The sequence below is a fragment of the Mirounga angustirostris genome, unplaced genomic scaffold (genome assembly GCF_029215605.1).
Source record: "Mirounga angustirostris isolate CCGP_5_RB_7025 unplaced genomic scaffold, mMirAng1.0.hap1 SCAF_5, whole genome shotgun sequence".
Classification (NCBI taxonomy): domain Eukaryota; kingdom Metazoa; phylum Chordata; class Mammalia; order Carnivora; family Phocidae; genus Mirounga; species Mirounga angustirostris.
The window spans coordinates 63,890,855-63,904,453 of record NW_026991713.1 but is presented as its reverse complement, the minus strand read 5'-3'; the positions used below and the strand labels follow the sequence as shown (position 1 = coordinate 63,904,453).

Sequence of the window (13,599 nt, the reverse complement as noted above, 5' to 3'; positions counted from 1 at the left end):
CGCGCCTGCGGACAGCGAGCTCGGTTGCTGCAGTCTGCGGCGCATGGCCGCCAGGGCTTGGGCGGGGGCGGGCGCAGGTTCGGAAAGCAACCAACATGGGAACGGGAAAGCAGGCTTGCCTTAATTTGGACGAACCCTAAGACTTAAGAAGTCTGTACAGTTTTAAAGACGAAGCACCATGAGATGCAGAAATTTCTGGTCCGGATAGCTCAGCTGATTATTTTCATGTTGCCACAATTTGTCAGTGAGTTTTGTCTTTTTCTTTTCTCAGTACTTACCTGATAATGTGGAGGATGCAAGGTTTAGAAAACAGACTAGTTTTATTTGGTTTATTGTAATGACTTGTTCGTTAAACTAAGGTGCCAGATGTTGGAAGCAAAAGTATTTCAGTCATTCAAAGAGTAGTACCTAAGCATTGAACATCGAAGCTGTTAAAAGGGCCTACTAGGCCCCATTTTTAGATATAACCAATAACTTTATCGAACAGCCCCAGGGGCTTTTAAAAAGGGAGATTCAAAGATACATTTCAAATTTGGTAGCTGAATTGTAGAAGTGAGGACAGAAATTTGGGTAGTGAGGAAATTGATACTGAAGGATATTAGGAAGTAGGGAATCCTTGTGTTATATAGAGCTTTGTAAAATTCTATATAATAACTGCTTTCTGTTATGTCAAGATCAATTGGTTATAGCCTCCTTCTAGGAGGCCCAGATTATAGTGGATACCCTCCTCCCCACCTCTGCCTCGGAAATGCATGAAGTGGTTAGTTAGGTTTAAAATGTGGATTTAAAATGGTCCTGGCAGAAACCTATTGTTGTTACACTATTCAAAATATCCTCCCAGGGATAGTATGTAACAAAAAAAGCAAGTGTAAAACTAACAATTCACAATTCATACTCAGTTATTACCTTGCTCAGATTTGGTAAAGACTTCACCCTTCATATCAGACAAATAACAGATTTACACTGTTAATATGTGTGTGTAGTTTGTAAGGATATATATGTACACACACATACACACACATATTTTTACTTTCTGTGTATGTAAAATTTCCACTCATATGAACCTGGAATACAGACAAGGAGGTTTTCTTTTATTTCTAATAAATATATTTTTTGTAATCCTGTTCAAAGATTTTCTTGCTTTCTTTTCCCTTTTTTTTTTTTTTTTTTTGTAGGATGATCTTTTGTGAAAAGGTTTTCAACTCAAGATCCAAATTTGCACGTATTTTCCAAACTAGGTTACTGGGGACAGGAATATATTTGAATATTGTCTCACTTATTCTTAAAGGAGATGGAAAATAATTAGTTTGCCTGGACCAGCAAATGAATGTTAGGGAACCACCCTGCTTAACTCCATTTTGCTGTCTGCTCTGGATGAAAGCCATTTGGAAGCAGGCACCTCCCTCCTTCTAGCTCTCTGCAGAACCTTAGAGCTTTCACTGCAGAGATTTGCTCCTGTGGGCCTGTATGTCTCCCCAGATACCCTCCTAAAATCATTAGCTTTGCTAGCCTTGTTTCTGTGAATTCCCCTGTTGTGAATGAGGAAGTATTTGAGGGTTTTTTAGGTCCCTGGTGACACCTTAGTTTTCAGAGAGTAATTTAGATCCAAAATGGACTTTTAAATATAATCTAGTCTGGTATCTTTATGCCAGAAAAATATTGAATAATGCTAAGTTTATTTTGCTACCTCTTTAGTACCTGAGAGGAAAGGCTGACTTTTTTTTTCCTTTTTTTACCTATATTAAACTTATATAGGTTTATTTACTTATATTATATATAGATGCATATACTTTGTATATATTTAACAACTAAATAGTAGTTATCTATTGCTGGAATATAAACATAGTATTATCCACCATCTTAACATTTTAACTGATTATTAGATCTTTGTTTTGTTGGACTGTTTCAGGGTCTGTAACTATTTGCTTTAAGTCTTTGGTGTAATGGGAAACCCTGTGTTGCTATTTGAGCCACTCCCATTTTTGCTACTTAGTATCGTGGCCATTTGCTACTGTTCTACGCAGTCAGAAACATTTCTAATAGTTCCATATTGTGGTTTAGACACAATAGTTCACAATATATTTTGTTCCTTTAACCAGCTCTACAGGGAAAGACAAAAATAAGTAGCAGTAACTTACCAAACATCAACTATTTTTGAATATTTGATCTTTTATTCTTATTTATTGCAGTGTTATAAATTTACATGCTATATAGTGTTCTGTCTCTCCCCCCCCCACCCCTCCACCCCTACCCCCACAGGTAGGTGGTATAGGGGAAAGAAAATGGGTTTTGTTTTTTTGTTTGTTTTTAAAGATTTTATTTATTTATTTGACAGAGAGAGACACAGGGAGAGAGGGAACACAAGCAGGGGGAGTGGGAGAAGGAGAAGCAGGCTTCCCCAGGAGCAGGGAGCCTGATGCGGGGCTCTATCCCAGGACCCTGGGCTCATGACCTGAGCCAAAGGCAGATGCTTAATGACTGAGCCACCCAGGTGCCCCTCTCACTCTGTCTCTTTTTAAAGGATATTTATGTGCTCAATCCCAAGGGATAAATCAAAGGAACCCTATTGCCCTTTACCAGATATTTACTTGCTTTTTCAGTCTCCTTTATAATTGGACCCAGTTCTGGCCAATGGAACATAAAGGGAAGTTGGCTAGGGTATTTCCGCAAATGGATTTGAAAGAGGACTTCAACTACCTTCATTTTGACCTCAGTCTGTAGTTTCCTTTTTTTTTTTTTTTTTTAATGATTTTATTTATTTTTTTGACAGAGAGAGACACAGTGAGAGAGGGAACACAAGCAGGGGGAGTGGGAGAAGGAGAAGCAGGCTTCCCGCGGAGCAAGAGGCCCGATGCAGGACTCGATCCCAGGACCCCGGGATCATGACCCAAGCCGAAGGCAGACGCTTAACTGACTGAGCCACTCAGGCGCCCCTCAGTCTGTACTTTCTAAGTGACTAACTTCTTTTTTCCAAACTTCTCTCTCTCTCTCTCTTTCTCTCTTTTTTTTAGATTTTATTTTTAAGTAATCTCTACACCCAATGTGGGGCTCAAATTTACAACCCCAAGATCAAGAGTCACAGCCAGCCAGGTGGCCCATACCAAACTTATCTCAACCTAGGCAAAAGACCCTGTGGGCAAAGCATCCTCTGATGGGAACCCAAACTACCCCTTTGAGCAATAAGGACTGCCCTGAGCCAGCAAGACCCCTCATGACTGACCCTAAGACAATGATCAATTTAACCTTCACTGCCTACCTGCATGTACCCACCAACTTTTGCTCCACATTTTCCTTATATATACCTGGAAGTATTTTTGACACTTTGGAGTCAGACTTTGAGATGCTGGTCTCCTGTCTTCCCAGTGTTGGCCTCACTGAAATAAATTCCTTTCTTGTTTCACCACCACTCTTTTCTCTGCCTTTAGATTTTGTCAGTGGTGAGTGGCTGAACCTGATCTGTTTGGCACCCCCAGAGCCAGGTGCTCCTGCACCCCTGTGCCCCAGCTACAGTTTTCTCCCCTGATGAAAAGAGATTGCACCCTTGAGGACCTTTAGTTTCACTTCTTCCCCTTTCTTTCTGCTTTTGGAAATGTTCTGTGAAGGTGTGATGCCTATAGCCAATTTAAGATTTTCAGAGTCTTAATATAAAAAGAATCAAAGAGATGACATCTCAGTGCTCTGACACCATGAAGCTGTTGAGCCAACCTTAAAACTAGCTACGTCCAGGGGCGCCTGGTGGCTTAGTCGTTAAGTGTCTGCCTTCAGTTCAGGTCATGATCCCAGGGTCCTGGGATCAAGCCCCACATTGGGCTCCCTGCTCCGTGGGAAGCCTGCTTCTCCCTCTCCCGCTCCCCCTGCTTGTGTTCCCTCTCTCACTGTGTCTCTCTCTGTCAAATAAATAAATAAAATCTTAACAATAATAAAAAAAATAATACTGAAGGAAGAAGTGGATGGGAACTAAAGAAGGGACACAGAAGAAGCTAACAATTCAGCTTTTGACATGTCTTGAGGTTTAAGTGTCTGTGGTACATATACCTGGAGATGTCTCTTAGTCAGTCATATATGCAGCTATGGAGAGAGGAGAGAGATACAGATTTGAGAGTCTTCAGCATAAAGATGATAATTAAACTGTGAAGATGGATAAGACCACTCAGGTGGAATGCATAGAGCTTGGAGAGTGGTGGTCTTAGTAGAGAACCTGGCCTTAGTAGGGAATCTGAAGAATGGTCATATTCAAAGTAGAGAAAAGGAACCTGTAAAAGGGGTCTGAAAAGAAATGATCAGAGAGGGAGAACTGGAGGTCTCACAGTCCAAGGAAAGAGAGAGTTTCCAGAAGGAGAAGTGGTACAATGCCAAATGCTGCAGAGAAGTTAAGCAGAGTAAAGACTGGAAAGGGTTCATTGTATGTATATAAAAAACAATATGACTTCTGTTTTTATTTATTGGACAAATATTTACTGAGAGCTTACGATGGAAATACTCCTTTTAAGTGTTGGGTAGATATAACAATGAACAAAATATGCCCTTCCCCTCATGGAATTTATATTTTGGTGAAGGAGAAAGAAAATAAATATATAGCAAAGAGATGTGAAATATAATATCAGGTGCTTTTGGGTGCTATGAAGAAAAATAAAGTGTGGAAAAGAGATTAAATTTACAGAGGAAGGCTATTTTAGATAAAGTGATCTGAGAAGGCCTCTCTGAGGAGGTTGTTATTTGAACAAAGACCTGAATTAGGTGGTAGAGTGGGCATTTCAAGCAGAGGAACATCAAATGCAAAAGCCTGAGGTTGAGGGTGTATGTCTTTTTAAAAGCAATATTAATGAAGTCAGTGAGATAAGAGCAGAGGAAGTGAGGGAGAGGGTATTATGAAATGATATCAGAGAAGTACCTGTGTCTAGGTCATGTAAGTGTCTTTCTTATTAGTCATGGGAAGACTGTGTTTTATTCTAAAATCAGGGAAGCCATTACATAGTTCTGAGCAAAGATATGACATATTCTATTTTAGATTTTAAAAGGATTGTCTAGCTGTTATGAGAATAAAGTATAAGAGGTTAAGAGTGGAATAAGAAATATGAGTTGGAAGGGAATTGTAGTAATGCAGATAAGAGGTGATAGTTACTTGGACCAGGGTGGACCAGTGGTGCAGGTGGTAAAAGGAGGTCAGTGTATAGATAATTTTTGAATGTAGTACTGGTAGGATTTACTAATGCATGGAATGTAGAGTGAGAAAGAGGAGTCAAACATGATCCTAAGGTTTTTGGCCTGAGCAACAATGGGGAATACTGAAGGAGGAACAGATATAAGGAAATGGAGGGAATCAGAAGTTCAGTTTGGACATGTTAAGTTTAAGATGTAGGGTATTAGTCATCTAAGTAGAAATGATTAGGCAGTAGGCTAAAGTGTAGAGAAGAAGTCATACTGGAGATAAATTTAGGAGTCCTCAGCATAGAAACTGGGTGACATCACCTAGCAAGAAAGTGTAGATTAAAAGAGGACCAAAGATTGAACCCTGGAGCATTTCAGCTTTTAAAAATTAGGAAGTGGATCCTGTAGTCAAAGTGAGAAGGAGTAGCTAGTGGTGTAAGAAGAAAAACATGAAGAGTGTGGTGTCCTAGAAACCAAATGAAGCAAGTGTTTCAAGCAGGAGAGTGATAACTATGTCAAATTCTTTTGGGAAGTTAGGTAAGATGAGTCTGAGAGTTGGCTAATAGATTTGGCAGTGTGGATGTCACGGGTGACTTGGCCAAGAGTGGCTGCAGTGGGGCAGTAGGAATGAATGAAGGGCCTGATTGGAGTGGATTTTAGAGAGAATGCAAGTGAGGAAGTGGAGAAAGTGGGATAAAAACCTCCTTTGAGGAATTTTGCTTTAAGAGAATAAAGGGTGATAGCTGGGATAGTTGGATAGGGATGTTCAACAAAGGGAAGATTTTTAAAGAAGATGGGAGATATTTTGGCATGTTTGCTAGTGAGAATAAACAAAAGGGAGGGGAAAATTGATGAAAAGGGGATAAATTCAGGAGCAAAGTTTTAGAATAGTGAAATGGGAAGGGATTCAGTGCGCCACTGGAAGGGTTAACCTTGGAGAGGAGCATGATAGTTTAGCCATTGACACATAGGAGGAAGCCAGAGGAGTACAGATTCAGGTTGGTAGTTAGATTTGGTGGTAGGAACGTTAGAATTTCTCTTCTGGTTGCTTCTTTTTTCTTCCCCACCCTAGTGAAATAGGAAAATAGGTAATTTGTCCTTATTCTCTCCATGTTTCTTTTTCTTTCTTTCTCTTTTCTTTCTTTCTTTCTTTCTTTCTTTCTTTCTTTCTTTCTTTCTTTCTTTCTTTCTTTCTTTCTTCCTTCCTTCCTTCCTTCCTTCCTTTCTTTCTTTCTTTCTTTCTTTCTTCTTTCTTTCTTCTTTCTCTCTTTCTTTATCTTTCTTCTTTCTTTCTCTTCTTTTTTTTTTTTAAAGAGAGGGAGAGAGAGAAGGGTGGGGAGTGGCAGAAGGAGAGGAAGAGAGAGAATCTTAAGCAGGATGCACACCCAGTTCAGAGCCCAATATGGGGCTCCCCCGATCTCACAACCCTGAGGTTATGACCTGAGCCAAAATCAAGAGTTGGAGGCTTAACAGACTGAGCCACCCAGGTGCCACTCTCCCTGTTTCTTAATAACAACAGAACCCTGATTTTTTTGGGAGCAGGGTGCCAAGTTTCTGTTCCAACTACACAAGGGATGTCTATGTGACTAAGTTCTGGTGAGTTGTTAGTGGAAGTTGTCTTGTGGGGCATCTGAACTGGTATGTTTTTGTCCTTTCTCTTTTTCTTGCTTAGAATGTGGACATGATAACTGAAGTTCAACCATCTTATGACAATAAAGTGAACCTAAACCATTGCTAAGGATGAAGGAAGATAGAGTCTAGGTCCCTGATGACATTGTGGAGCTGCCACACAAGTCCAGGATTGCCTACCTCTGGACTTCTCATTATGGGAGAAAATAAAACAATTTGTTTAAGTCACACTGATCTTTTTCCCTTTTTTCCTTTTTCTGGGATGTGTGTGTCTGTTATATGCAGCTGATTGAATTTACAATTGATGTGGTGGGACCTTGTGGAATTTCTCTTCTGTTTTTAAAATTTTTTTCTTTTTTTCAGTGAAATGGGGAGGGGAGGGTCATTGGCTAAATGTGAGGATTGGGGAGGGAGTTTCGGAGATTTAAAGAGAGTAAATATATAAAATAGTCATCTCTGAGAGCGGGAGAGTAAATTAACTAAGAAAATGTAGTAGAATTTCCAAGTGTTGTTGAAGGCATAGTAGGTTTTTCAGACATTTATGGCTATAAATATAAAATGATATCAGTTGGGCACCTGGGTGGCTCAGTCGGTTGAGTGTCTGCCTTCGGCTCAGGTCATGATCCCAGGGTCCTGGGATCGAGTCTCATGTTGGAGGCTCAGGGAGCCTGCTTCTCCCTCTGTCTGCCACTCTCCGTGCTTGTGCTTTCTCTCTCTCTCTCTCAAATAAATAAAATCTTAAAATAAATAAATAAGTAAAATGATATCAGTCATCCTGGTTATGTTTTCTCGAGTCAGGTTCAGCTGCTCAGGTGAGGTATGAAACAGGTGGAGAGATGGATTTATCCAGGATTGGTATTTTGCTGAAACTGCTAGATCACCACTGTAAATAGAAGACAAAGTAGATGTTAGTCACTGAGAAGATAATTGAATATCTGAATGGATTTTAAAAAACATGTAGTAAAGGGCGCCTGGGTGGCTCAGTTGGTTAAGCGACTGCCTTCGGCTCAGGTCATGATCCTGGAGTCCCTGGATCGAGTCCCGCATTGGGCTCCCTGCTTGGCAGGGAGTCTGCTTCTCCCTCTGACCCTCCCCCCTCTCATGTGCTCTCTCTCATTCTCTCTCAAATAAATAAATAAAATCTTTAAAAAAAAATAAAAATAAAATAAAAAAAATAAAAAACATGTAGTAAAAACAATAGACTTAAAAGCAAAACTTAAACACATTTTTTGAATAGTTAAAAATTCTCATGGTTCAGAAGTTGAAGAGAGGGTCACCTGGGTGGCTCAGTCGGTTAAGCGTCTGCCTTTGACTCAGGTTGTGATCCTGGGGTCTTGGATCGAGCCCTGCATCAGGCTCCCTGCTGAGCCTGCTTCTCCTTCTCCTGCTCCCCCTGCTTGTGCTCTTTCTCTGTGTGTGTCAAATAAATAAATAGAATCTTTAAAAAAAAAAAAAAACAAGTTGAAGAGATAAGCAGATATACACTGAGAAGTTTTGCTTCTACCTTGTGATGGTTAATTTTATGGATCAACTTGACTGGGCCAAGGGATGCTCAGATAGCTGGTTAAATATTATTTTTGTGTGTGTCTGTGAAGGTGTTTCCAGAAGAGATTAACATTTGAATTTGGTGTACTGAGTAAAGCAGTTGGTTCTCTCCAATGGGAGTGGACATCATTCAAACCGTTGAGGGCCTGAGACACCTGGCTGGCTGAGTCAGTAGAGCCTGTAACTCTTGATCTCAGGGTCCTTGAGCCCAGAGTTCAAGCCCCATTTGGGTGTAGAGTTTACTTAAAAAAAAAAACAACCAAAAAACCCAGAAACATTGAGGTCCTGAATAGAACAAAAAGGCAAAGGAAGGTTGAATTTACTTTCTGCCTGACTATTTGAGCTGAGACATCAATCTTCTGTCCTCAGTGCTCCTGGTTTTCAAGCTTCAGATCCAGACAGAAATCTACACCATAAGCTCTCCAGCCATTGAACTACATGACTGGTTTTCCTAGGTCTCTAGTTTGTAAATAGCAGATAGTGGGACATCTCAGCCTCAATAATCATGTGAGCCAATACTTTATAATCCAGATAGATAGATGATAGATAGATAGATAGATAGATAGATAGATAGATCAATCGATCGATCCTGTGGATTCTCTTTCTCTGGATAATCTTGCCTGATACACACCTCTAATGCTCATTCATTCCATTCCTCCCCACTAGCCCTACAGATAAGCATTTGTATTAGTTTGTTGTGAATTTGTTCAATGTTTCTTTATGACAGTATAAACATATATTGATTGGTTGATCTATTCTTTTTTTTTATTAAGATTATTTATTTATTTATTTGAGAGAGAGAATGAGAGAGAGAGCAGGAGAGGGAGGAGGGTCAGAGGGAGGAGCAGACTCCCTGCCGAGAGGGAGCCCGATGCGGGACTCGATCCAGGGACTCCAGGATCATGACCTGAGCCAAAGGCAGTCGCCCAACCAACTGAGCCACCCAGGCGCCCCTGATTGATCTATTCTTATTTCACTCCTTTCTTATATACAAGAGGGTATCAAATTATAGTGCATGCTGTTTTACACCTTACTTTTTTCACTTTTCAGTATATTCTGGATATCCTTCCATATCAACAACTCCTAAAGAGTATCTTCATTATTTTTATTTTTATTTTATTTATTTATTTATTTTAAGACTTTATTTATTTGACAGAGAGAGACACAGCGAGAGAGGGAACACAAGCAGGGGGAGTGGGAGAGGGAGAAGCAGGCCTCCTGTGGAGCAGGGAGCCCGATGCGGGGCTCGATCCCAGGACCCCGGGATCATGACCTGAGCCGAAGGCAGATGCCCAACGACTGAGCCACCCAGGCACCCCTATTTTTATTTTTATATTCCATCTACAAAATGTCGATGTAAAATGAACAAGCCTTTTAGGATCTCTAAACATAAGAAAGAGAGTGTTATTTGAGCCCAAGTTAAGACAGCTGCCCAGGAAACATGATCTTCACAGGGAAAGTGCTCTGAGAATGAATAATTTTTACAGGGTTTTATACTTTTTTATATCTTGTGAAAGCTCAAAGGATTACAGATTAGCATATAGGCAGGAATCACAGGTTTTATCATAAAAGAATCCAGGGAGTAGGAGCATTAATGGATATCTCAAGGACAAGATGGTTTTCCTTTAGTCTACTTGTTCAGATGTACAGTGCATACGTGGCAAGTCATAAATCAGGCTTTTGGTTTGAACGAAGTTTAAAAAAAAAAGAAATCTAAAATGGCTTCTCTTGCGTATCAGGCCTTTAGAGAGTTTTTCTCTCATCAAGAGTATTCTATTGTTGGGCGCCTGGGTGGCTCAGTGGTTAAGCAACTTCCTTAGACTCAGGTCATGATCCCGTAGTCCCGGATTGAGTCCCGCATTGGGCTCCTTGCTCGGTGGGGAGTCTGCCTCTCCCTCTGGCCCTCTCCCCTCTTACACTCTCTCTCACTCTCGCTCTCTCTCAAATAAATAAAATCTTAAAAAAAAAAAAAGTTTATGTAGTCATGCTGACTTAGAAATCTAAAATGGGGGGTGCCTGGGTGGCTCAGTCGTTAAGCGTCTGCCTTCGGCTCAGGTCATGATCTCAGGGTCCTGGGATCGAGCCCCGCATCAGGCTCCCTGCTCGGTGGAGAGCCTGCTTCTCCCTCTCCCACTCCCCCTGCTTGTGTTCCCTCTCTCGCTGTGTCTCTCTCTGTCAAATAAATAAATAAAATCTTAAAAAAAAAAACAAACACAAAAAAACCTCCAGTTTTATTGAGATAATTCATATTCCATAAAATCCACCCTTAAGGAGTGGAGTACAATTCAGTGTTTTTTTAAAGCATATTCATAGAGTTGTGCACCCATCAATAGTCTCTAATTCCAGAACATTTTTATCACTCCAAAAGAAACTTGGTACCCGTGAGTCTTCACTCTTCACTCACTCCTCCCTCCAGCCCCTGACAACTACTAATCTACTTTCTGTTTCCCTGGATTCACTTATTCTGGGGACATTTCATATAAACAGAATCATACAATATGGGACTTCTTTTACTTGGCATGTTTTCTTTTTTTTTTAAGGTTTTTATTTATTTAACAGAGATAGAGAGCACAAGTAGGCAGAGCGGCAGACAGAGGGAGAGGGAGAAGCAGACTCTCCACTGAGCAGGGAGCCCAATGCGGGGCTCGTTCCCAGGACCCTGGGATCATGACCTGAGCCGAAGGCAGCCGCTTAACCGACTGAGCCACCCAGGTGCCCCTGGCATAATGTTTTCAAGGTTCATCTATGCCATAACATGTATCAGTACTTCGTTTCTTTTTATTGCCAAATAATACTCCATTGTATGGATATACAGCATTCTCTTTATCCATTCATCAGTTGATGGACATTTGGGTTGTTTCCACTTTTTGGCTATTGTAAATAATGCTGTTATGAACATTTATCTGCAAGTTTCTGTGTGGCCATATGTTTTTGTTTCTCTTGGCTGTATGTCTAAGAGTGGAATTTCTGGGTCATATGATAACTTCACATTTAATATTTTGAGGAACCGTTAAACTGTTTTCCAAAGTGGCTGTACCATTTTACAATCCCACCAGCAATGTATGAGGTTTCAATTTTTCCACATCCTTGCTTATGCTTGTTATTGTCTATCTTTTTAATTATGGGCATCCTACTGAATATGAGGTGGTATCTCTTTGTATTTTGATTTGCATTTCCCTGATGGCTAATGGTGTTGAGTATCTTTTTATATGCTTACTGACCATTTGTATATTTTCTTTGGAGAAATGTTTATTCAAATTTGTCCATTTTTGCATTTTTGTTTTTATTTATTTTATTATTATTTTTTTAAAATAAGCTGTACACCCAATGTGGGGCTCGAATTCATGACCCCGAGTTCGAGAGTTGAATGCTCTTCTGACTGAGCCAGCCAGGTGCCCCCTGAATTTTAATTTTTATTGTTGAGTTATATTTCTTTTCTTTTTTTTTTTTAAGATTTTATTTATTTGACAGAGAGAACACAAGCAGAGGGAGACAGGGAGAAGCAGGCTCCCTGCTGAGCAAGGAGCCCGATGTGGGACTTGATCCCAGGACCCTGGGATCATGACCCGGGCCGAAGGCAGCCACTTAACTGACTGAGCCACCCAGGCGTCCCGAGTTATATTTCTTTATATAGTTGGGACATAAGTCCTTTCTCTGATACTTGATTTGCAAATATTTCCTCCCATTAAAAAGGTTTTCTTCACTTTTTGATGGTGTCTTTTGAAGCACAAAAGTTTTAAATTTTAATGAAGTCCACTGTATCTTTTTTTTCTCTTTTGCTGCTTATGCTTTTGGTGTCATACCTAAGAAACCATTACCTAATCCAAGACCATATTTACTCTGATGATTTCTTCTAAGAGTTTTATAGTTTTAGCTCTTATATCTAGATCTTTGATCCATTTTGAGTTAATTTTGTATATGGTGTGAGATAGGAGTCTGTGTTACTTTCCTAGGGCTCTATAACAAAATACCATAAACTGGGTTACTTAAAACAGCAGAAATTGGGTGCCTGGGTAGCTCAGTCGTTAAGCAGCTGCCTTCGGCTCAGGTCATGATCCCAGGGTCCTGGGATCGAGCCCACATTGGGCTCCCTGCTCTGCAGGAAGCCTACTTTTCCCTCTCCCACTCCCCCTGCTTGTGTTCCTCTCTCGCTGTCTCTGTCTGTGTCAAATAAATAAATAAAATCTTTAAAAAAAAAAAAACAGGGGCGCCTGGGTGGCTCAGTTGGTTGGGTGACTGCCTTCGGCTCAGGTCATGATCCTGGAGTCCCTGGATCGAGTCCCACATCGGGCTCCCTGCTCGGCAGGGAGCCTGCTTCTGCCTCTGACCCTCCCCCCTCTCATGTGCTCTCTCTCTCTCGTTCTCTCTGTCTCAAAAAAAAAAAAAAAAAAAAACCAGCAGAAATTTATTCTTTCATAGTTCTGTAGGCTAGAAGTCTGAAATCAAGGTATTGACTATGTTGGTTTCTTCTGGCGGCTCTGAAGGAGAATCTGTTCCATGTTTTTCTTCTAGCTTTTGGTGGTTACTGACAATCCTTGGCCTTCCTTGTCTTGTAATATATCACTACAATTTCTGCCTTCCATCACTACCTGGCATTCTCCCTGTGTGGCATCTTTTTTTCTTTTTTTTTTTTTCATGTGGTGTTCTTACAAGGATACTTGTCACTGAATATAAGGCCCACTCTAATCCAATAATATGTCATCTTATCTAATTAAATCTGCAAACACCCTATTTCCAAATAAGGTCACACTCTGAGGTTGTAGGTAGACATGAATTTTGGGGGGAACACAATTCAACACAATACAGGATCCAGTTTCATTCATTTGCATGCGGATAGCCAGTTGTCCCAGCACTATTTTCAGAAAAGCATATTCTTTGGGGCACCTTGTTACAGCCTGGCAGGGGTGAAAATCTAGGCTCCCCAGTCAGCGTTGTTGGCATGGGTGGGAGTGGGATCACAGATTTTTCTGTGGTGCTTGCCTGGAGAAGGGCACTTCTTATCTAAGTTTTCTGTTTTGCTAGACTGCTCCTTCCCTGATCCTTTGGCTAGGGAGAGCAGGTTTGTTGTTGTTGTTTTATCTGCACCCTTTGGTTGACATTTCTGATTGTCAACTTCTTCAGCTCCAAGGAAATCAAGGCAGAAAGAAAACCCAGGGAACTCGCATCATGTTGTTTCTTGGACCCAAGTTGTCTAGCCAGTCTGCCTCCTCTCTATCTTTCAGAGTCTTAGGTTTGTTTTATATGTAATGTCTAGAGTTTTTAGTTATACTTAGAGGG

At 40.7% G+C, this 13,599-nt stretch overlaps 1 long non-coding RNA gene across 1 annotated transcript; it reads left to right on the top strand.

Moving 5' to 3' along the window:
• Nucleotides 1-15: 15 nt before the first annotated feature.
• LOC123843778 (uncharacterized) lies at nt 16-7,007 on the top strand. The gene is made up of 2 exons (XR_006790634.2): nt 16-244; nt 6,821-7,007. It is a non-coding gene; the product is annotated as an uncharacterized LOC123843778 (long non-coding RNA).
• The last annotated feature ends 6,592 nt before the right edge of the window (nt 7,008-13,599 follow it).